This window comes from Canis lupus, chromosome 1 (assembly GCF_011100685.1).
Source record: "Canis lupus familiaris isolate Mischka breed German Shepherd chromosome 1, alternate assembly UU_Cfam_GSD_1.0, whole genome shotgun sequence".
Classification (NCBI taxonomy): Eukaryota; Metazoa; Chordata; class Mammalia; order Carnivora; family Canidae; genus Canis; species Canis lupus.
Window position 1 is genome coordinate 24,347,904 of NC_049222.1, and position 17,837 is coordinate 24,365,740.

Consider the following 17,837-nt stretch of genomic DNA (forward strand, 5'->3'; position numbering starts at 1 on the left):
CTAGTTTGGATTGCATCTCATTCAATTGATTTTTAATTTCTGCCTGATTAGCTCTAAATTCTGCAGTCATGAAGTCTCTTGAGTCCTTTATACTTTTTTCTAGAGCCACCAGTAGCTGTATAATAGTGCTTCTGAATTGGCTTTCTGACATTGAATTGTAATCCAGATTTTGTAACTCTGTGGGAGAGAGGACTGTTTCTGATTCTTTCTTTTGAGGTGAGGTTTTCCTTCTAGTCATTTTGCTCAGTGCAGAGTGGCCAAAAGCAAGTTGTATTGGGAAAAAGAGAAAAAGAGAGGAGAGAAAGAAGGAAAGAAAAGAGAAAGAGAAAAAAAAAGGGAAGAAAAAGAAAAAAAAAACGAAAAAGAAAAAAAAAAAGGAAGAAAAAGAGAAAGAAAAAGAAAGGAGAAAAAAAGGGGGTGGGGGAAGGAAACAAATCAAAAAGCAAAACAAAACAAAGACAAAAGCAAAACAAAAAAAAAGAACCACAGGGGAGTATCTTCTGATTCTGTGTTCGTTAAGTCCCTTGGCTTCTCCTGGAAGTTGTCCGTCTAGCTGATCTTCTGGGGGAGGGGCCTGTTGTGCTGATTTTCAGGTGTTAGCAGTTGGGGGGAGCTGCTGTGCCCCTGCCTGGTGCAGGGCTCAGTGGGGGTTGTTTACCCCGTGAGGCCGCAGGAGGAACAGCCCCAGTGGCGGGGCAGCTCTGGAAACCTGGATTCAGCTCAGGCAGGAACTCCGTCTGCAGGGCCTGGAGGCTCCGGGGCGGGGCCGCTGATGTGCTCAGCTGGGGCAGGAGCGTCCTCGCTGTCCTGGGCCCTCCCGGCCTCTGCCTGTCCCGGGGGAGGCGGGATCCTGGGCTGTGTCCCGGCGCCCTGTGCTCCGGGGCCTGCGCTGTTGGATTCGCGCTCCCGGGCCGCGCAGCCCCCTCCGCGGAGCCGCCGCCCGAGCCCCTCCGAGCTGCTCCTGGAACCGCGCAGCCCCCTCCGCACGGAGCCTCTTCCTCTGCCCGAGCCCCTCCGAGCTGCTCCCGGGGCCGCGCAGCCCCCTCCGCGGAGCCGCCGCCCGAGCCCCCCGAGCTGCTCCGGGTCCCGCCGGGTCCCGCCGTGCGCGCTGCAGCCCTTAGGGAGCTCGGCGCACTCTCCTGGGTGCGCAGTTGCTGTTACTGTCCCCGGGAGCCCGAGGGCATCCCCTCCCTCCTGGGTCCTGCTCCACCTCCCCGCGAGCCCCTTTCCGCCCGGGAAGGTCGGTGCAGCTCCTGCGTCTCCGGGACGGGGCTCTCCTGTCCTGGGGACACTCGCCCCGGCCTCAGCCCGGCTCCTCGCGGGGCCCCTCCCCCTTGGAGGCCTTTGTTCCTTTACTTCTTTTTCCCCGTCTTCCTACCTTGATAGAAGCGCGAACTCTTCTCACTGTCGCATTCCAGCTGGTCTCTCTTTAAATCTCAGGCCGAATTCATAGATTTTCAGGATAATTTGAAGGTTTTCTAGGTAGTTTGGTGGAGACAGGTGATTTGGAGACCCTACTCTTCCGCCATCTTGCTCCTCCCTTACACGGTCCCCCTTAGTATTTCTTGCAGAGCCAGTTTGGTGGTCACATATTCTTTCATTTTCTGCCTGCCCTGGAAGCTCTTTATCTCTCCTATTCTGAATGACAGCCTTGCTAGATAAAGTATTCTTGGCTGCATGCTCTTCTCATTTAGGACCCTGAATATATCTTGCCAGGTCTCTGTGGAGAGGTCTTCTGCTAATCTTATATTTCTCCACATATAAGTTAAGAATTTCTTGTCTTGAGCTGCTTTTAGAATTATCTCTTTATCTTTGAAATTTGCAAACTTCATTCTTATATGTTGGGGTATTGATTGGTTTTTGTTGTTTTTGGGGGTGTCCTCTTTACCTCTCGGATATGAATTCCTGTTTACTTCCTCAGGTTAGGGAAGTTGTCAGGTATGACTTTTTAAAATAAACTTTGTGGTCTCTCTCCCTATCTATCTTTTCTGGGATCCTAATAAAATGAATATTACTCCTTCTCAAGCTATCATTTATTTTCTGAAGGCTTTTCTTATGGGGTCAATTGTTTTTCTTTTCTCCTCAGGTATCTTCTTTTCCATCAACTTGTCTTCTACATCAGTCACTTTCTCTTCCATTTCATTAAGCCTAGCATTAAAAACATCCAGCTTAGACTGCATCTCAGTTAAAGTAATTTTGATTTTGGCCTAGTTAGATCTCAATTCTGCAGCAAGAGAATCTCTAGAGTCCTTTATGTTTTTGTCAAGAGCCACCAGTAATTTTATAACTCTACTTCTGAATTGTATGTCTGGCATACTACTTAAACCCATATCAAGTAGGATTTGGGCAGAGAGTATTACTTCTGGTTACTTCTTTTTTGGCAAATTCTTCCTTCTAGTCATTTTGTACAGTGCAGAATGGCTGTATGAGTGAGCAGAGTCAAAAATATCAACCACCACTTAAGTAAAACACTCCTTAGACAATTCTGACAGAGTCAGAGACCAGAAAATAAAAGAAAAAGCAGATGAATAAAATGGAAGGACCATGAAATTGAATGATAAAATTTTTAAAAAGTATGGATAAAGAATATGTGGTTTATGTATACAATGGAATATTCCTCAGCCATTAGAAACAACAAATACCCACCATTTGCTTCAATGTGGATGGAACTGGAGGGTATTATGCTGAGTGAAATAAGTCAATCGGAGAAGGACAAACATTATATGGTCTCTTTCATTTGAGGAATATAAAAAGCAATGAAAGGGAATAAAAGGGAATGGAGAAAAAATAAGTGGGAAATATCAGAAAGGAAGACATAACATGAAAGAATCCTAACTCTGGGAAACGAACTAGGAGTGGTGGAAAGGGAGGTGGGCGGGAGGTGGGGGTTACTGGGTGGTGGGCACTGAGGTGGGCACTTGACGGGATGGGCACTGGGTGTTATTCTGTATGTTGACAAAATGAACACCAATAAAAAATAAATTTATTTAAAAAAAATAAGAATAAGAAAAAAAGGGGGTGGAGAGGATATGGTGGTAGAGAGAGAATATAGTCTCATTGATTGGACCTAGAGGGTAATCTTCTTGGTTCTGTGTGTCTTTTGGTCCATGTGTTAGGAGGTACTAATTTCCACAATGCTAAAACAAAAGAAGACAGAAAAAAAAAAAACAGGAAACAAAAACCAAAAACCCATAACTCATGTATCTACCAGAATTAAATTGAATACATTTTCAGGAATCCAAAAATGAAGAATATATCTAAGACATGTAATTACAGAAATATGAAATTCAAAAAGGAAAAAACTTATAATGAAGAGCTGGTAAAATATCATAGTTAAGGCAGGAAGAGATAAAATATTGGAAATTTTTAACTTGAAAAATAAACTAATGGTAGGGAAAAAAATCTTTGAGTTCTATATACTATTTTCCCTCAGTCCTGAATCTTTCCAGTGGATCTTTCCAGGGCTATTTGGTGAATAAACCTGCTCCTCCCTTGTTCTTCCAGCTGTTCTTCTGGGGGAGGGGCCTGCTGTGCTGATTCTAGGTGTCTTGGCCTGGGCAGACATACTGGGCCCCTTGCCAGGTGACAGGCTCGGTGGGAGCTATTTGTCTGGTGAGGCTCTTGTTCCCTAGAAGCTGCACCTCTCCCAGATGAAAGGCAAAAACAAACAAACACACAAAATTAAAGTGGTGGTGGCCAGATCTCCAGCACAGTAGCCAAGAGCTGCCTGCATGTACCGAACTGCAGTCTCAGTGCACCCTGATCTAGATCTTCCTGGGGGTAGGCACGAGGGTTCAGATATGCACAAACTGAAGGGTTCCCAGGGCAAGAGTGTTTCTGCCATCAGGTGCCCTCCCAGGGTCCACCTGTTCCAGGGGGAATGGAGGGTACCCAGCTTTTTCCCCTGGGTGTCCTCAGTTTAGAGGGCCTCTAATCTCAGTTAGAGGTTCCCAGGGTCTGCCTCTCCTGGAAGGAAGGGAGGACAGCCTGCCTCTGTCCTTTGCTGGCCTATAGGGTACAGAGAGCTCAGTTGCCAGCCCGAGCCCCCAGTCGGCATTTCCCTGGATGCCCCAGGAGGTTTGTGGCATTCCAGCCCTTTCCTGTGATCTGACTGCAGTTTGCAGTGAGTTTCTCCTGGGGGCCCCTAATCTTACTGTGTCTGCAGGAATATTGAGGCTTCACCCCCCCTCCCACAATTCTGCCCTGTTCCCCACCGAGCACTCCTCAGGGAAGACTCTCAGGCCCAGATGTCTCCAGTTCCTGACTGTGGTGGCACCGCTTTCCTGCCCCAGCTTTCTGGGGGCTCCGCTCCCTCACCTTCCTCCTCTCTGCCATCCTACCTGATCTGAAATGATCACTTTTTTCCCCTGTAGTCCAGCTGCTCTCTCTTTATACCTCAGTTTGGATTCCTAGGTGTTCAGGATGTTTTGAAAGTTTTCTAGGTAAGTTTTGGAGACCAGATTAGTCAAGGACTCCTACTCTTGGGTAGCCGGGGGGCTCAGCGGTTTAGAGCCACCTTCAGCCCAGGGCGTGACCCTGGAGACCCGGGATTAAGTCCCCTGTCGGGCTCCCTGCATGGAGCCTGCTTTTCCCTCTGCCTGTGTCTCTGCCTCTCTCTCTCTCTCTGAAGAATGAATAAATAAAATCTTAAAAAAAGGACTCCTATTCTTCTACCATCTTGCCTCCTCAATGGGATTAAAATCTATGACAATATTTAGATACTCCTACCACAACATGAATAACTATACTATAATGAAAAATCCTATCAATAAAGTGTCCCAGTTTGTTATAAACTCTTTCTACTAGTAAAAAACCTTCCAGGGAGAAACAAATCCCCCAAAGTAAATTCCCTTAAAAGCTGAAGTTCATAGAAGTTGAGGTCTGAAATCATTTTTTTTTTATTTTTTTTAATTTTTATTTATTTATGATAGTCACAGAGAGAGAAAGAGAGGCAGAGACACAGGCAGAGAGAGAAGCAGGCTCCATGCACCGGGAGCCTGATGTGGGAATCGATCCTGGGTCTCCAGGATCACGCCCTGGGCCAAAGGCAGGCGCCAAACCGCTGCGCCACCCAGGGATCCCGAGGTCTGAAATCAAATGTGTTTGCTTTAATGTCCAAGTGTTCCAAGCCCGTTTTTATTTTACTTGCTTTATTCAAGTTTAATTAACATACAGTATTATATTAGTTTCAGGTGTATAGTATAGTGGTTCAATAACTCTATACGTTACTCAATACTCATCACAATAAAAATACTCTTAATCCCCTTCACCTATTTCATCTATTCCTCCCCCCCCCCCCCACATCTCCTCTCTGGTAACCACCAGTTTGTTCTTTGTATTCAAGAGTATGTTGTTGTGGTGCTGCTGCTGCTGGTGGTTGTTTTGCTTGTCCCTTTTTCCCTTTGTTTTGTGAAATCATCTGGCATTTGTTTTTCTCTATTTCCCTTAGCATTATACTCACGAGGTCCATCCATGTTGTTGCAAATGACAAGATTTCCTTCTTTATTTATGGCTGAGTAACAGGCCAGTGTGTGTGTGTGTGTGTGTGTGTGCGTGTGTGTGTTTATAACATTGGCATTAATTTCTTTGACATGGGCAGTGGAAAAATTTTGTTTTCATTTTTGGAAACATTTTCTGGCAAGGGATACAAAAGCAAAATTAAACTATTGGGACTACATCAAGCCCATTATTTTTTTAGTTAAAGTCCAGATAATTCTAAGTCCTCCCAACTTTTTATGGTGCTTAGTTTCAGTCAAAATCTGAGGATTTAAGGCTTAGACACAGTCTGGATCCTCAAGTGGCTACACCTTAAGCTTAGTTTCTTCAAAGCCTCAATAATGTCTCACGAACTTAGTTTTTAAGAACGTCCAAAGAGCTAATGGGACATGCAAGATAGTTACATCCCTAGTTCCACAAGCTCCTCACATACCCACTGTGATAAAGTGACCAGAACCTGAGGTTTAATCAAACTCCCACAGTCCTCCATAGCTGGTCAGTAGTGGGACTCTGAGGGAGACAGTTTATTTAAGCTTCCCTAGAGGCAAGGTAGCTAATGCCCACGATGGCTTTTAACAGAACTGAAAGAAATAGCCATTTAGAATAAAGTTTAGGTTCATTCAATCACTTCAACATGGCAAAGTAGCAGGGGTGGTGGGATCCCACTGGGCATGCTCTACTCTCAAAAAAGGGGCATTTGCAGCACTGAAAGCTTCTTGAAAATGTTTAAAGTATATACAATGGAATATTACTCAGCCGTCAAAAAATATAATCTTGCCATTTGCAACAGCATGGTTAGAACTAGAGGCTATTATGCTGAACAAAATAAGTCCATCAGAGAAAGACAATTATAAGATCTCACTCATATGTGGGATTTAACAAGCAAAACAGGATCATAGGGAAAGAGAGGAAAAATAAAGCAAGAGGGATAGCAGAGAGGGAGACAAACCATAAAAGACTTAATCACAGGAAAGAAATTGAGGTTCACTGGAGGGGAGGTGGGTGAGGGGATGGAATAACTGAGTGACAGGAATTAAGGCGGGTGTGTGATGTAATGAGCACTGGGTGTTCTATAAAACTGTTGAATCATTGACGTCTACCTCTGGAACCAAAAATACATTATATTTTAATTAATTGAATTTAAATATAAATAAATAGAGAAATACATAAATATTTGAACTAAAAAAAATAAAGTAAGGACAGCCTCATCACTAGCTCTTACCTGAGGGGCCATCCTTTTCCTCCCAACATCTTCAGGACAACATTTGCTATTCCCCTTGGGCACTCAAGTGCATGGCTTTTTCTGAATGTTTTCCCCCCACCTGTCTTGTTGGCTGTTTTTGTGACAGTAGGGACTTTTGCACTGCTTCTTGCTGTGGATTTTTTTCCAGAGTTACAAATCTATCTTTTAGTTGCATTCTTAGTTCCGGGGAAGAATTCTGGATGGAAGCATCTGTGGATGTTTCTGATGCCTCCACCCCAGGAAAAGGGTGCCTCTGCCACAGTCCCTCAGTCCCTCACACTTCCTCAGTTGTGGAAGACTCAGGCCGTGAGGGCCATTGTCTGTAACATGCTTTTAACTATAGTCCCCAGTCTCCTTTGTTTGATTTTGTCTCCTGCTTTGCCTCAACTCCTTTCAAAATGTTTTATTCTGAGTTCCTAATGTTTATCCCTGCCTCTAAGTGAGTCCACTTTGCTTTGTGCCATATGTAGAATACCTACTGCTTTCCTCTCTGCTTCCTAATGCAAGCTTGCTTTTCTAATGCATTCTTCTAGCCTTTTTCTCTGGGTAAGGTGACACATTTCCCTTTGTAAGAGACAAAAAGTCAAGAAATTCTAGGTCTGCCAACCATGTCTGCTGTTTGGATGAATATTGTCCCAATTTGACTTTATTAAAAGGATCTCTTTCCGGTTAGAGAGGAGGCAAGATGGTGGAAGAGTAGGGGTCCTGGTTTCATCTGTCCCTCTAAATCTAGCAAGATAACTATCAAACCATCCTGAACACCTATGAATTTAAACTGAGATGTAAAGAGAGAATGGCTGGAACTCTACAAATAGAAAAATGACCACTTCTTTCAAGGTAGGAGTGTGGAGGAGAGAAACAGAGGGGATAAATCAGAAAATAAATGGTGGGGGGAGGGAGCATTTGTAAGCTGGTGGAGTGAAAGGGATACAGTCCTGGAACTCAAAATTGGGACCATTAGAAATCTGCTCCTGTGAGTGACTTCCATGCCAGAAAAGTGCTCAGTGGTGAAGTGGGGCAGAATGGCAGGAAGGAGATTGGGGTTTTCAATATTCCTGGAGGAGCAAAACATAAATGGGTGCCTAGGTTGGCAGAGTTTCTAAGCATTAGAGTAGGGAATCGGGTTTAGGTCAGTGAGCCAGGGAGAAAGCTCAGCTCGTCGTGTCCTAAACTGACAAGTGAGGCCTGATGGGTGACCACTCTCTGTGTTGGGTCCCTGCAAAGGACTGGAATACAGTGTCCTCCAGGTGAGACAGAAACTGGAAGAATATGAGACCACCATGCCAGTCTTGCAAGAAATTCTAAGGGGGAATCCTTTAAACAAAGAGGGAGCCCAAAGAACTGGAGCCATTCTGCAGAAATGGACTGTACAGGTAACATAATGGCACGAAATTCATATTTTTCAGTAGGTATTCTGAATGTAACTAGATGCTCCAGTCAAAAGACACAGGGTATCAAATGGGATAAAAAAGTAAGACCCATCCATATTCTGTCTACAAGAGACACATTGTAGACCTAAAGACACCTTGACACTGAACATGAGGGGGTGGAGGACCATTTACCATTCACATGGGCCTCAAAGAAAGCTGGGGTAGCAATATTCATATCACATAAGTTATATTTTAAAACAAAGATTAGTAAGAGATGAAGAGGAACATTATATGATACCTAAAGGGAGGGTCTATCTAACTAGAAGATCTAACAATTATGAATATTTATAACCCTAATGTGGGAGCAGTCAACTATAGCAAAACATTAATAACAAAATTAAAGAAATACATACATAATACTACATTAATAGTAGGAGGCTTCAACACAACATTCTCAGCAAGGGACAGATCGTCTAGGCAGATCACCAAATAAACAATGACTTTGAATGACACACTGGACCAGATGGACTTCAAGGATATATAGACAGCACATTCCATCCTAATGTAACTGAATATCCATTCTTCTCAACTGTACATGGAACTTTCTCCAGAATAGACAAAATTCTGGGTCACGAATCAGGTCTTAACTGATACCAAAAGATTGGAAATATTCCCCGCACATTTTAAAACTGCGATGCTTTGAAACTAGGATTCAGTCACAAGAAGAAATTTGGAAGGAATTCAAAGACTTGGAGGTTAAAGAGCATCCTACTAAATAATGAATGAGTCAGGGAAATTAGAGAAGAATTAAAAAGATTCATGCAAACTAAAAAAAAAAAAAAAGGAAAGAAAACACACTGTTCAAAACCTTTGGGGTACAGAAAATGCAGTCCTTAGAGGGAAGTACATTTCAATACAAGCCTCTCTCAAACTATTAGAATACTATCAAATACATAAGCTAACCTTACACTTAAAGAAGATGGAGAAAGAACAGAAAATAAACCAGAAAACTGGGTTTCTACTAAAACCAGTAAGAGAAAAGAAATACTAAAGATTTGAGCAGAATTCACTGAAATAGTGACCAGAAGAACAGTAGGAAGCATCAACAAAACTAGGACCTGTTTCTTTGAAAAAATTAATAAGACAGATAAACTCCTAGTCAGACTTATTAAAAAAGAAAAGAAAGAGACTCAAATTAATAAATTCATGAATGATAGAGGAAAGATCCCGACCAACATCAAGGAAATACAAATGATTTTAGGAACATATTATGAACAAATATATACCAACAAATTAGGCAATCTAGAAGAAATGGATGCATTCCTAGAAACTTATAAACAACAAAAACTGAAACAGGCAGAAATAGAAAACCCAAATAGACAATAACAAGTAAGGAAATTGAAGCAGTAATAAAAAAAAACTACCCACAAAGTAAAGTCCAGGGCCAGGTGGCTTCCCAAACACAGAAAAAAAAAATAATGCCTATTGTATGGGAAGCTGTTTCAAAAATAGAAATGAGAGGAAAACTTCTAATCTTGTGCTATGAGACCAGCATAGAACATGATCCCAAACCAAAGACCCCAACAAAAGTGAGAATTACAGACCAATATCTCTGATGAATATGGAAGTCAACATACTCACCAAAATACCAGCCAAGAGAATCCAACAGTATATTAAAAAGATTATTCACCACCATACTAAGTGGGACTTATTCCTGGGCTACAAGTGTGGGTCAACATTAGGAAACCAATCAACGTGATAGATCACATTACTAAAAGAGAGGCAAGAACTATATGATCCTCTCAGTACAGAAAGTGCATTTGACAAAATATGTTATCCTTCTTGATTAAAACTCTCCACAGTGTACGGATAGGGAACATACCGCAGTAACATAAAAGCCATTTGTGAAAAGCCCATAGTGAATATCATTCTTAATGGGGAAAAACTGAGAGCTTTTCCTCTAAAGTAGGAACACGACAGGGATGTCCACTCTCACCACTGTTGTTCAACATAGTCCTAGAAGTCCTGGCCTCAGCAATCAGACAACAAAAAGAAATAAAGGGCATTCAAATTGGCAAAGAAGTCAAACTCGGACTTTTTGCAGATGATGTGATGTATATACGGAGAACTTAAAAGATTCCACCCCAAGATTACTAGAAAATACAGTAATTCAACAATGTAGCAGGATACAAAATCAATGTGGCATTTCTAGACACTGACAATGAAGCAGAAGAAGGAGAAATGAAGGAGTTGAGCCCATTTATTACTGCATCAAAACAATAAGATACCTAGGAATAAACCTAACCAAAGAGGTAGAGGGCTTATACTCTACAAACTGCAAAACACTTTTTTTTAAGTTTTATTTATTTATGATAGTCACAGAGAGAGAAAGAGAGGCAGAGACATAGGCAGAGGGAGAAGCAGGCTCCATGCACCAGGAGCCCAATGTGGGATTCGATCCCGGGTCTCCAGGATCGCGCCCTGGCCAAAGGCAGGCGCCAAACCGCTGTGCCACCCAGGGATCCCTGCAAAACACTTAAGGAAGAAATTGAGGAAGACACAAAGAAATGGAAAGATATTCATGTTCATGTATTGGAAGAATAAATATTGTGCAAATGTCTATGCTACCCATAGCAATTTACACATTCAATGCAATCTCTATCAAAACACTAATAGTCTTTTTTTCATAGAGTTAGAACAATGATGCTAAGATGTGTATGGAGCCAGAAAAGACCCCAAATAGCCAGAGGAATGCTGAAAAAGAAAACCAAAGCTGAGGATATCACAATGCCAGACTTTAGGCTATATCACAAAGCTGCAATCATCAAGACAGCATGGTGCTGGCACAAAAACAGACACATAGATCAAAGGAAAAAGTAGAGAATTCAGAAATGGACCCTCAAATCTATAGTCAACTATTCTCCGAGAGGGCAGAAAACAATACGCAATGTAAAAACAAACAAAACAGTCTCTACAACAAAGGATGTTGTGAACATTGGACAGCTACCTGCAGAAGAAGGCAACGAGAGCATTTTCCTAAACCATACAGAAGGATAAACTCAAAATGGAAGAAAGATCTAAATGTGAGACAGATTCCATCAAAATCCTATAGGGGAACACAGCAGCAACCTTTTTGAACTCAGCTGCAGCAACTTTTTGCAAGAAACATCCCTAAAGGCAAGGGAAACAAAAGCAAAAATGAACTATTGGGACTTCCTCAAGATCAAAAGTTTCTGCACAGCGAAGGAAACAGTCAACAGAACTGAAAGGCAGCCTAGAGAATGGGAGAAGATTTTTGCAAATGACATATCAGAGAAAGGGCTAGTATCTAAGACCTGTAAAGAACTTATCAAACTCAACACCCAGAAAACAAACAATCCAGTCAAGAAATGGGCAGAAGACAAGAACAGACATTTCTCCAAAGAAGGCTTACACATAGTCAACAGGCACATGAAAAAATGCTCCACATCACTTGTAATCAGGGAAATATAAACCAAAACTACAATGAGATACCACGGTATACTGGTGAGAATGGATAAAATTAACATCTCAAAAGCAACACATGTTGGTGAGGATGTGGAGAAAAGGGAACCCACTTCTACCATGTGTGGGAAAGCAAGCTGGTACAGGCACTCTGGAAAACACTGTGGAGGTTCCTCAAGAAGTTAAAAATAGAGCTACCTTATTATCCAAAAATTGCACTACTGAGTAGGTACCCCAAAGATATAAATGCAGTGAAATGCCGGGACACCTGCATCCCTATGTTCACAGCAGCAATGTTCACAATAGCCTAATTGTGGATGGAGACACAATGTCCTTTGACAGACGAATGGATAAATAAGATGTGGTCTATATATGCAATAGAATATTACTCAGCCATCAGAAATAATGACTACCTACCTTGACATCAACATGGATGGAGGAAACGGAGTGTATTATGCTGAGTAAAATAAGTCAGTCAGAGAAAGACAGTTATCACATGGTTTCACCCAAACGTGGAATATAAGAAATAGTGAAAAGGATCAAAATGCAAGGAGAGGAAGCTGAATGGGGAAATATTAGAGAGGAAGACAAACCATGAATGACTCCAGACTCTGGGAAACAAACAGAGGGTTGCTGAACGGGAGATGCGTGGGACGATGGGGTAACTGGGTGATGGGCATCAAGGAAGGCACATGATATAATGAGCACTAGGTATTATACTGCATGTTGGGAAGTTGGATTTAAATAAAATAAATATTAGGTGATTGTTTTCTGGTAAAAAAAAGAATAAATGGGTACATTTTTTCACTCATTTTATTAATAGAACCTACCACTCTTGAGACACCTGAGGGCTCAGTCGGTTAGGCATCTTCCTTCAGCTGCAATCCTGTGATTGGGCCCCATGTTGAGTCTCCTGCTCAGTGGGGCATCTGCTGCTCTCTCCCTCTGATCTTCCACCAGCTTGTGTTATCTCTCTGTCTCAAATAAATAAATAAGTTAAATATTTAAAAAATAAAACACATAAAACCTATCAGTTTCCTATTGTGAATCCACAATTTAGCTCTCCCAAAAGGCAGCCATTATCAGAGATTTTATAATGAATACATCTATATCCAAATAGACAATGATGTGAATGGCGTGGGGAGGTGGAGAGACATCACTCTTAATACCCTGTTGACAAGTTACAGACTCATAAGACCTTAGCATCTTCACCTTATACATTAGTCTTCATGCAAGTGACACCATAGGAAACTGCTGGTTTCATTGCCTACAAGAATCTGGCCCTAAGAGTGACAAGGTAGAGCTAAACCCACAAAATGGGAGAGTTCCTAGGTGATGTTGGACACAGATTAGTAAACATGAAGAGTAAAATATAAAAGAGAGGAGGATGATATGGGAGTAAAAGGACCCTAGGCTCACCTTGTCCCACAAACACAAAGAGACAAGTATCAAATCATCCTAATTAGACCAGAAATCACCTGGAAGACGAACAGAACAAGCACTGCAACTCAAGTAGAAGAGAAGCCATGGAGAAGAGAGTAGGAAGTATAGAGACAGGGTTTAGGGTAGAACCAGATTGAGGGGACAGTGAAGGAGAGGGAACCATGGTGAGAGAGAGAGAGAGAGAGAGAGAGAGAACCCCACAGGGGAACACAAAGGGAAAGTGTTTTCTGAAAGCCATGGGCGAGGAAACAAGAGGGACAGAATTACATGAGTTCTGGCAGTGAGTGAAACTTCAAGAATGGGGTTTAAAGGGTTCGTAGGTTGGGCTGAGATAGAGCCCAGAGGGCACTAATGCTCTTGGAGATAAGGCAGACAAACAAGCAAGGATAGAGAGCAAGGAATTGTAATCTGACAAATACCTGGGGCACACAGGACGAAGATTATTTGCTCTTTTTGCAAAGCGTCCTCAGGGGCAGCCTTCACGAGGACACCTCTGCAGGAACAAAGGAGCTGGCCAGCACCGCTTCTCTCCCCCGCCCCTCAGCATACACGCAGAGCTACCTGTGGAAAGCAGCACGGCACCAAGACTGCCCGCCTGACTTGCATACATCAAGCCCTAACTCTCTGTGCCCCGGAGGGACTGCCCTTCCCAATCACTCTTGCCTCAGTTCCAGCACAGCAGCCACTCCCCCAGAAGATGAGCACAAACCCTTGCCCATGCCTATCACCCAACCAGAGAGTTCTGCAGGCCGTCAGGTCTGGTGGAGATGGTGTCACGTCTCATTTCACAAGCACACTGGAACACACCCAGCTAAAATTCCCCACTTTCAGACCAGGGACCAAACACTATCCACAGCAGGCAAAGAGAGCTCATACAGATGACTGACCTGAAGGAGAGAGCACCCCAAACACAACAGTACAGTGCATGCGCACACATCAGAATCACTTCCTGAAGTGCCAGGCCCTGGGTACTATGCGACCTATTCTTCATAAGGCCATTACTTTAACACACAGGAGACATAACTACCATTTCTAACACAAGGAAGACAAAGACGTAGATGAAGTGCAGAGAAGGAGGAATTTATCCCAAAGAAAAAAACAGGATGAGGCCATGATCAGAGATGTAAGTGAAACAGATAGAAGTAACAAGCCTCATGGAGAATTTAGAGCAACAATCATGAGGATGGACAGTCACTGGGCTGAGAAAGAATAAAAGACCTCAGTGAGACCCTAACCACACAGATGAAAAAGAAATAGTTTAAAAATAATCAATCAGAGATGAAGAGTGCCATAAACAAGATTGGAAACAGGCTTGCTAGAATGGACAGCAGGCTGAAAGAGGCAAGGAACGAATTAGTGACCTAGAGCCAAGCCAGTGGGAAATAATGGCGCTGAACAAAAGAGAAGGAAGAATTATGGAACATGAGAACAAACTTAGGGAACTCAGTGACTCCGTCAAATGTAATAACACTCATATTATAGGAGACACAAAAGAATAAAAAGAGAGAAAGGGGGCAGCCTGGATGGCTCAGGGGTTTAGCACTGCCTTCAGTCCAGGGACATGATCCTAGAGACCTGGGATTGAGTCCCACATTGGGCTCCCTACATGGAGCCTGCTTCTCTCTCTGCCTGTGTCTCTGCCTCTCTGTGTGTGTGTCTGTCTCTCATGAAAAAAAATATAAAAAAATTTTAAAAAGCTTTAAAATAAAAAGAGAGAGAAAAGGGGGCAGGAAATTTATTTGAGGAAATAATAACTGAAAACTTCCCCAAGCTCAGGATGGAAACACACCTCTGGATCCAGTAGGCACAGTGAACTCCCATCAAATCAATGAAAGCAGGCCAATACCAAAACATGTTGTAATTAAATGGACAAAATACAGTGATAAAGAAAAAATCTGGGAAGCAGCAAGACAAAAGAGGTCCCCAAATTACAAGAGGGAACCCATAGGCTAGCTGCACATCTCTCCACAGAAACTTCGGAGGTCAGAAGGGCGTGATATATTCACCATGCTGAATGGGGAAAATCCACAGCCAAGAATACTCTATCCAGCAAGGCTGTCATTCAAAATAGAAGGGATTGAGCTCCCAGGGCATGATGCTAGAGACCCGGGATTGAGTCCCACATCGGGCTCCCTGCATGGAGCCTGCTTCTCCCTCTGCCTGTGTCTCTGCCTCTCTCTCTCTCTCTCTGTGTCTCTCATGAATAAATAAATAAAATCTTTAAAAAAGGAAGGAGAGACAAAGAGTTTCCCAGACAAAAACTAAAGGAGTTTGTGACCACTAAACCTGCCCAGCACGAAATATTAAATGGGACTCTTTGAGTGGAAAGGAAAGCTCAAAAGTGACAAAGACAAGAAAGGAACAGAGAAAATCTCCAGAAACAACCACAAAACAAGTAAGAAAATGGCACCAAATACATATCTATCCATAATTACTCTGAACGTACATGGACTAACACTCTAATCAAAAGATATGGGCTGAGAGAATGGGATAAAGGAACAAGAACCATCTATATGCTGCCTACAAGAGACTCACTTTAGACCTAGAGACACCTGAAGGTTGAAAGTGAGGGGATGGCGAAATACTTAGCATGCCAATGGACGTCAAAAGGAAGCCAGAGTAGCAATTTTTTATCAGACAAACTAGACATTAACACAAAGACTGTAATGAGAGAGGGGAAGGGCACTATATCATAATAAAGGGGACAATCCGACAGGAAACTAACAATTGTAAATATTTATGCACCCAATATGGGAGCACACAAATATATAAAATAATTAATAACAAGCATAAAGGAACTCATAGATAATAGTGCAATGATAGTAGGGGACTTAACACTCCACTAACATCAATGGGCAGATCATCTAAGCAGACAATCAACAAGGAAATGATGGCTTTGATGACGCCGTGGACCAGATGGACTCAACAACATATTCAGATCATTCCAAGCTAAAGTAGCAGGATGCACCTTCTTTTCAAATGCACATGGGACATTCTCCAGAATAAATCACATATTAGGTCACAAATCAGGCTTTAGCAACTACAAAGATAGTGAAGTCCTACCATACATATTTCCTTTTTTTTAATTGTTTTTTTTTTTACCATACATATTTTCTGACAAAAAATGCTATGCAACTAGAACTTAACTACAAGAAAATAATCAAGAAAGACCACAGATACATGGGGTTAAGCAACATGCTATTAAACAATGAATGGGGGTTGCCTGGGTGGCTCAGGGGTTAAGCTCATCTGACTGGCTCAGATAGTGATCCTGGGTTTCGGGATCAAGTCTCACATTGGGCTTCTTGCATGGAGCCTGATTCTCCCTCTGCCTGTGTCTCTGCCTCTCTCTTTCTGTGTCTCTCATGAATAAATAAAATCTTTAAAAAACAAAACAAAACAAGAGCAATGAATGGGTAAACCAGGAAATTAAAGAAGAAATTTTAAAAATACATGGAAACAGAGGCACCTGGGTGACTCAGTCCATTGTGTGTCTGACTCTTGATTTTGGCTCAGGTGATGATCTTGGGTTTGTGAGATTGAGTCTCGCATTGGGCTCTGTGCTCAGCTTGCGCCCTGCTTGTCCCTCTCCTTTTTTCTTCTCTGCCTCTCTGCCCCTCTACCTTTTCTGTTTGCCTCTCTCTCTAGTAAATAAATACAATCTTAAAAAAAAAATACATGGAAACAAATGAAAATGAAAACACAGCAGTCCAAAAGCTTTCAGGTGCTGCAAAAGTGGTCCTAGAGAGGAGTATACAGCAATACAGGAGGCCTATTTCAAGAAGCAAGACAAGTCTCAAATAAACAACCCATCTTACACCTAAAGGAGCTAGGAAGAAAAAAACAAATGAAGCTTAAAGCCAGCAGAAGGAAGGAAATAATAAAGATAGAGCAAAAATAAGTGACACAGAAACTAAAAATAAAGTAGGACAGATCAGTGAAACTAGGAACTTGGTCTTTGAAAAAATTAATAAACCTTAAGCCAGACTCATCAAAAAAAAAAAAAAAAAAGAGAAAGGACTCAAACAAATAACATGACAAATGAGAGGGGAAATATAACAACCAATGCCACAGAGATATAAACAATTATAAGAGAATATTGTGAATAACTATATGCCAACAAATTGGACAACCTAGAAGAAATGGAGAAATTCCTAGAAGCATAAAACTACCAAAACTGAAATAGGAAGAAATGGAAAACTTGAGTGAACCAATAGCCAGCCTAGAAATTGAATTAGTAAAAAGAACAAAACAAAACAACAACAACAACACAAACCTCCCAACAAACAGAAGTCCAGGACCCAATGACTTTACAAGAGATTTCTGCCAAATTTAAAGAAGAGTTATTATCTATTTAAAGAAGAGTTAATACCTATTTTCCTTATACTATTCCAAAAGATGGGAATGGAAAGAAAACCTCCAAATTCATTCCATGAGGTCAGCATTACTCTGATACCAAAACCAGATAAAATACAACTAAAAACACAGAACTACAGACCTATATCCCTTATGAACACAGATGCAAAAAATTCTCAATAAAACTGCAGTAAACTGAATCCAACAATATATCAACAAAATCATTCACCATAATGAACTGGGTGGGATTAATTCCAGTGTTGTAGGGGGGTGGTCAGTATTCAAAAATGAATCAATGTGATACATCATATGAGTAAGAGAAACGATAAGAACCATATGATCCTTTCAATAGGTGCAGAAAAAGCATTTGACTAAGTACAACATCCATTCAAGATAAAAAAAAAAAAAACCCTCAACAAAGTAGGTTTAGAGGAAACAAATCTCAA

The 17,837-nt window shown here is 41.9% G+C and overlaps 1 long non-coding RNA gene across 1 annotated transcript in view; it reads right to left on the reverse strand.

The window, feature by feature from the left end:
- The window catches only part of LOC106559532, a 48,593-nt gene that overhangs the window by 18,136 nt on the left and 12,620 nt on the right, over positions 1-17,837 (reverse strand). Inside the window, exon 2 of the long non-coding RNA XR_005353046.1 lies at positions 12,423-12,566. This is a non-coding gene — a long non-coding RNA (uncharacterized LOC106559532). The remainder of the gene's footprint in view (positions 1-12,422; positions 12,567-17,837) is intronic.